The following is a 7,740-nucleotide window of genomic DNA, read 5'->3' as shown; positions in this document are numbered from 1 at the left end:
AAATACTTCAGTTATTTCATAGCTCTTTGGGACATTTTTATTTAATATATAGAGTACAAGGATTGATCCAGTTGTGATTAATTTTCTCGTTTAAAAATCTTTACCACTCATCAGTAACCTTTCTCAGCTATGTAAAACAATGTGGTAACCTTGTCTTCAAATCCTCATCAACACCCAACAGACATTGCGGTTCAGTTGTTGTGACATTCACCTATATACTGCACTAATGTTCACCTTCAATAGAGCATTTTGCTCACTATAGTGCTTAGTGACTGTCAGTGGCATCAATCACCACAATGCTGAATTTACGACTATCCTAGCTGGTTACTGGCAAGGCAAGCTTAAATAAGATTTGTGATCAGTTCTAGTGCTAAACCCTAATTTGTAGTGTATCGTAAACTGTTGGAAAACTGAGTGCAGGAACATAGCCAAGATTTTTCAAGGGGGTTGGGGTTTAACAACTGCACTTAAAACACCAGCAGTGCATGGGCTGGACAGCACAGCCATCAGTTACTAAGAGACCTTGAACCTTTTTATGGTCTAAAGATTGCACATCAAAGTGTAGTCTCGCGTGCCAGACGGTTTGTGTGGGGGCGGTAAATAAACCGTCTGGTCACTGTTGCACACATTCCGGGACCACTGCCGGAATGTTGGCAGAGCCAATCAGATCGCTTCGCGCACTCTGTGACGAAACAACCACTAATAATTCAAATTCTTAGTGTAATAAAGAACCGAATCTCGGCTACAGATCACTTTTTCGAAAGTTTAACAACGCCATGGGCTTAGGATCTTTGTTTCCCTAGTACAGGGCTCTTAAAAACGTTCGTATAAGAACGATCGTGGTTCGCTACAGATTTGTGAAACGACAGAATTGTCGAGGAAGACGTTCAGCAATGTTTCGAATACGTCACCAGGACATTACCAGTACAATTATTGTCTTGGTCTGCTCAAAGAGGTGATTGGAATGATTATTGCATCATCCTTGGCGCAAAACAATGCCGTGATGTAATCTAATTGCATTCCAGTGAGTTCACGGAAAGTGTGCAACAGTGACCAGACGGTTTATTTGCCGCCCCCACACAAAACCGTCTGGCACGCGAGACTAATCAAAGTGCATGATACAGATTGAGAAGTCTATCTATTCTGATGGCATGACTAAACAACTGCAGAATATAAACTATACTCATTTCACATCACCCACACTAGTCTAGAAATATTCCTTCCTCATTGAATAACCTTGGAATTCATGCAACACCACATCATTTCCAACAATATAAGCTTTTTTCTTGTACTGCTAATACATGCTCTATTGAATATACTTGCATGACTGTGCAACTCCATTACCTGGCACAGGCTGGCAGTCCTCTGTGGGAGTTTGACTCTTACTTCATATCCGTCTACCTGCAGTGTACTCATGCAGTCTTAAGCTGCAGCAGGGGTTTCTTGTTAACAGTGTTGGGAGTAACGCGTTACATAAGTAACGCGATACGTAATATTATTACTTTTGTGGTAACAAAGTAATATAACGAAATACGCTATGAAAACAGGTAATATAACGCAAGATACTTTACTTACAAACGTAACGCGTTACCTAAGTAATATAATTACTGTAACGAGTCTAATATGACGTAATATTATTACTAAAAGTAACGAAGTTACTAATCTCGTTAGTAATCCTCTGAGTAACGCCTAACCACAATGGAGTAACGAGGCCTATTGAATGAAGCTTATTCACTAGCTTCTTACTTAGGCCACTACAATGAGATAACTTGTTTCTCATCAACTTCTCATAGAGTAACACATGCGGGCGGGCGGGTTATCTCATTATTTCATTATTGCACAAACCATAGCTATAAATTGCAGATGTGTACAAAACCAATATAATAATCCTTTATTTTAGGTAATTGGCAGGTACACACCAAGCAATGGTGCACACTGAGGGTAAAACTCCAAGTTCACATAAGCTTCAACTTCAGTAATAAAGCTTTCATTTCCTTTACGAGAGCTCCACCAGTTTTGGGGTCATGTACCATACCACAGTACAGCAACAGCAGCAGCAGCAGCAGCAGCAGCAGCAGCAGCAGCAGCAGCAGCAGCAGCAGCAGCAGCAGCAGCAGCAGCAGCAGCAGCAGCAGCAGCAGCAGCAGCAGCAGCAGCACTGAGCAGTAGCAAACATCAGCAAACATGCAGCAGCGGGGTTAGCATGTGTAGGATGGTCAGTCTTATTAGGGGGGAGGGGCTGTCTTATGCACTAAAGCTACTATGACTCTTAGATATGCACATAGGACATGCAGGTCACGGTACCAATGCTAGTGTATAGTCTACTGTACACTGTAGTCACAATGTTGATGCCTTGATGGTTTTTGATGCTCCAGAAAGCACTCTAATCAACACAGAAGTAAAAAAACACTAATAAACGGTGTCTGTATCTCAATGGGGTTGTAGTTTTCCATGGAAATAGTGCTTTTCTACGTGATAAGCCCACAGAAGTAAAAAAACACTAATAAACGGTGTCTGTATCTCAATGGGGTTGCAGTTTTCCATGGAAATAGTGCTTTTCTACGTGATAAGCCCACTACCACAATACTCAAAAAAGTTATGCTGCAATCTCGTGCACTAATGAGTGCGCATGGGCAAAAGAAAACTTTGGTGCGGGCGGTTGATGAGAAACAAGTTATCTCATTGTAGTGGCCTTATAACCAAGATTTGTACATTGTCCAACAACGCAATCATGTCACGTGATAAGGTGGTAGTTTCACACGTGACAGCTTAAGGCTGTGGACACAAAGTAATATAATATGTAATATTATTACAGTTACTTTATTTTATGGGTAATATGTAACTGTAACTAAATAGTTCTGTTGCAAGTAATATGTAATATGTAACTAGTTACTTTTACAAAGTAACTTGCCCAACACTGCTTGTTAATGCCCCTGCATGTTTGGGGATTGTGCATATATACTGGCAATCCATGTGGTGTTTTGTAGGTATACAGATCCTTTGGAGATGTTACAGATCTTTAACATGCAGGGGCATTACAGAGCTACAGATCCTTTGGAAATCTGTAACAGATCCTTTGGAGATGTTACAGATCCTTAACATGCAGGGGATCCTTTGGAGATGTTACAGATCTGTTTTGTTAGGTATACAGATCCTTGGATCCATCTACGTATACAGATCCTTTGGAGATGTTTTATATTAGCTACGTCAAATTGTTGTACTGTACTGCATACTGTTATCCACTCACTTTTGTGCTGACAAATTTATAGTGTGTTAGGTTCCAATGGAAGCCAGTTGGTAAAGCCAAGAGAAAGGAAAATTTATACTGTATGAATCAATGTTTGTCATTAGTTGCTAAAAATATCCATTCCTTAATTGAGGGTCACAAGGGATAATGAAATCTGTAGGGATATCAACGCGGTCATTAATAATCTTGTACATCATTGTGAGTTTAACTCTAGCTGACTCTTCTTTGTTGTAGTGTAGGTAGTCAGCATAATTATTAGAAACAATGGAGTATCATTTAGACAATTGTCTCATAATAACTGGAGATGTTCAACCTATCAAATTCTGCCAATAATTGCAAATAATATGATTGCTTTTTATTGCAAATGGTGGACTGAGTGTCAATTCCAGCATAGCAACACAATGGACCTGCGAGCTGTATTAATGTTTTGAAACAAGTCCTAACAGATGCATGATCTGATATTGACCGTCTGTTTCATTCATTGTTTGAACGTTGTGCTAACAAGCATGATGTTTCTATAACTACCCCACGATTATGTCATAGGCAAACAGCACAAGACAACCATCCAGCTTCATCTGTTGAAGACTATTACAGAAGGTCCCTATAGCCAGAGTCAATTATTACTGCCTGACATAGGCCATTTGTCAGGCAAATATCATGCATGGCCAACCATAATGGAACCTGCCTGACAAAATGTCAGATCAAAATAGAAGAAAATTGTAGAGTTTTTATAGTGAAGCATTGTCAATAATAGCGAACACAATTTGACAAAAATGATTGTATTATTATTTTAGGTCGAGTCACTCTATTCTATCAATGTATCATAAGGATTTTCCTACTATAATGAATTGTGTAGAACAGTAGCATATCAATGTCAGGTAATGCTTTAGGTTGCCTGACATTCTCACTGGGATTTGAAAAAATTATAATTGTCTCTGCCTATAGCTATTCCTTTTATAGACCATTTGAAATCTGAAATGCAATCAAGGTTTACTGAGCATTCAGTTTTAGCATTAAAGTTTCTAAAGACTGTACTTTCTTGCTTTACTTCAAATAGTGGAATTAGTGATGATGAGATGTTGGAATTTTTGGAAGTAGATTGGAAATCATCAGCATAAGCTGAACTTGAAATGTGGCACACTTATTTTAAAGAGCCCTAAGTTCTTCCAGACTCTCAGTCCACAAACTCAATGATATTTCCCAATATCAGAAAAATGTTCATACACATTATGGTTTTGTCTGTTACTCCATGTGAAGCTGAGCGGTCCTTTAGTGCTTTGCGCAGAATTAAAATTTTTTAAGAACAACAATGGGCAATGATAGATTGAATGGTTTGGCACTACACTTAATGTGCACAGTGATACTCAATATATTCCATCAGTATCGGAGTAAAAGCAGAGTTTCTTTTGAAAGAACGTCAATTACTAGAGTCTATACACTCATAGACAGTTGACTTGCAGTTATACACAATAAACGCTATCACGTAATGTATGTATATAGCTATACTGTGTAAAGTTTTAACATTTCATCAGTTTACCGCAAGCATTCTTGAGTGTTTCTGGAACTATACATTGATATTAGTGCTAGAGGCACCTACATGTAGGCACTTACAAGGCATGTTCAGTTTTGGTACAGTTCAGCATTTACTATTATGCATAACTCATCTAGGAATTTTTTACTATTGGATATCAAGATACTCAAAAATGATATGCAGCAGTGTGATTCACACATGACCATTCTTAGCATAAACACTTAAATTACTGGATTTATACAGATGGGATAGATATGGGTAACCTTGTGCCTGTAAATCTTACATGGCTAGCTAATTGTGTTATAATTAGCATTCATAGTGATGAGGCTTCAGTAAATAATCTATGTGGTGTACACAATTTTTATGCTAAATTACTGTCAAAATTGGTACCAGATTCAATCTCTGGCAGTTAAAATTCCTGGGGGGGGGCATGCCCCCAGATCCCCCTAGAAAGTTCATGCTCCACATTTCGCATGCTGAGCAGTGATCTCCTCCAGGTGTGCACTGTCCCCTCTCTTAGCATAATTCACATCTACACCTTAGTGGAAACCCTTTTGGAAAAATCCTGCATATGCCCCTGGTATTATAGTTGTTATTACACCTGTTTTGGGTGAATTATCTAATAGATGAACACTTTGAACATATTAGGGTTTGTGTAGTGTGTGTGTTTTGTAGAGAGCAAACCTTGCTATTAATGATAATTATTATCAAATTTACCACAATGAAAAGTAATGAAGGCATACACAAAAGCAAAGTCTGTACAAGGTGTCAGCCACAAAAAGTACACTACAACTACAAAAATACAACAAACAAATAAGGTTACAAACATGCAGTGGTACAAAAACATCAATTTGTATATAATGGTATAGTGAATGCCGGAAGGATTTTGGGTTTAGATCATTGAGGATGTGTAATGGTACAGAATTCCACAGAAAAACAGTATTAACGAATAATGGCAAGGGTTGATGGTTGACTGTGGTGGACTTATTGACAAATGATGACTTCTGGTAGATGAAGTTACAGTGACAATTGAACACGATGGTGGTAAACATTATGGAGGAAAGAAATAGAAAGGTACTGATGTCTTGATTCAAGGGTAGGAAGATTAAGCTGAGAGCAGTAATCACTTGAAGATATAGTCCATGAATTAGTGGGTGGACTCCAGCAACTGCCACAAATCCAGCACGCTGCCCTATTTTGCAAAGATTCAAGTGATTAAATAGTATCTCCTTTGGTATGTGGAGACCACACAACAGCGGCATATTCCAGAGTTGGGCATATGATAACTTTGTATGCTGCACACTTGGCTACAAGGCTGCATCAAAACATTGAGCATCGTAAACAGTTTATGGACTTGGTGGCCTTATTAATACAATACCTGCAGTACTTGGACCAACTCAATTTGCCATCAACTAGTACACCAAGGTATTTGACAGGATACAAAAAAAGTATTTTTTATTTACATAAAGGTAGCCATCCCCTGAGATGGGACACACTTATATCTTGATGTGTTCCTAAAATGTGTCTGAAACAGAATGCTACCAGTGAGGTGGTAACTCTTACACTACTGTGTTCAATTTCAGTTATATACCATTCATCTAGTGGTGTGTCTACACTTTTAAGGCAAGGAGTTCCACTCAGAGTCACAGTGCTCCCTTGAATATCTAGCCATTATTATCTAAACACTAGGTTATCTGAACAGCTAGGTGTTCTATTAAAGTATTTTGTCTAAGATATGCATTCTATTAGAATCTATGCTGATACCAAGAGTAAATAATAAAAGAGAGAGTGTAGGCCATCAGCCACAAGTCCACAGACTTCCCTTGGATTTACAGGAAGGGTGTTAATATGTTTTGGCTAACTTTCAAGGGGCTACTCAAAGCTCCTAAGTGTTAACTCACTCAATTAGCACTTATTACATAAGTGTGAATTTACTATAATATCCAGAAAGACTTGTGGCTGTCATTCTTGCTGGAGTTAGACACTCTCTCTTTTATTATTTACTCTTGCTGATACCAAAAGTAGTTGCATTAAGCTTCAGTACCATTAACCATTTACGTATGTAGCATGCATGCATCGTGAGCTACATGACTGAGCTTCACCACTTTGAATACATCAATAGTATTGAATAGAAACATAGGAAGATTACAATGTGTTAGTGTGCATATAGTCCTCTATAGAGCATCGATCATTTGCTTTAAAACATTTGTCAAAACATACATATTGACATGGTGATGTACCTATAGATATAACACTGAAAAGTGTTGCAACCCAGTTTAAACAGTGTAGGTAAAGATAGCATTGTACAACCTAACTTTGTACCTAGTCTAGTACACTTCTTTGGATCCAGTACCCTACCCAATTGTCTTATGTATGGCTAAATAGGTGTATGTATGTCTGTGTGTGGTGTGCATATTATATATATATATATATATATATATTATATGTGTGTGTGTGTGTTAATGTGAAATAAATATTGTAAATTACTCAGTAATGCTTTCACCAGTTACTGCATTTAAAAACATTGAAATTCTAACTACTCTAATACAGCATTTACAGCTCCAGTCTAATCTTAACTTTCACTCTGCAATTAATTATGCATTGAATTTAAACCTTAAAGAGGCATGTCTTCAGACACTTTATGCTTATTGTGATGCCAGCTGTACACTGTGACTCTAAGCTATATGTTTATAACAGTGGGAGAGTAACATAACCCAGCAAGGTGCTACAATAACTTGGGCTGCTGTGGTAACACTCCAATGAAAAGTGACTGTTCTATTAGAGACTATTGATGTAATGAGCTATGTATCACCTTACATTTTTCATTCCGGCATTATTCCATTAGAGAGTATCCATGTAACTTTTAAGTATCATAGCAATTTAGCCTATATTATGCTTTTTATTATCCTGGGTACATTTGATACAGGCCTACAAGTTATCTTAAATACTTGAACTGAATCTC

This window comes from Dysidea avara, chromosome 11 (genome assembly GCF_963678975.1).
Source record: "Dysidea avara chromosome 11, odDysAvar1.4, whole genome shotgun sequence".
In the NCBI taxonomy this organism is placed as follows: domain Eukaryota; kingdom Metazoa; phylum Porifera; class Demospongiae; order Dictyoceratida; family Dysideidae; genus Dysidea; species Dysidea avara.
Note: the sequence above shows the minus strand (reverse complement) of the source record.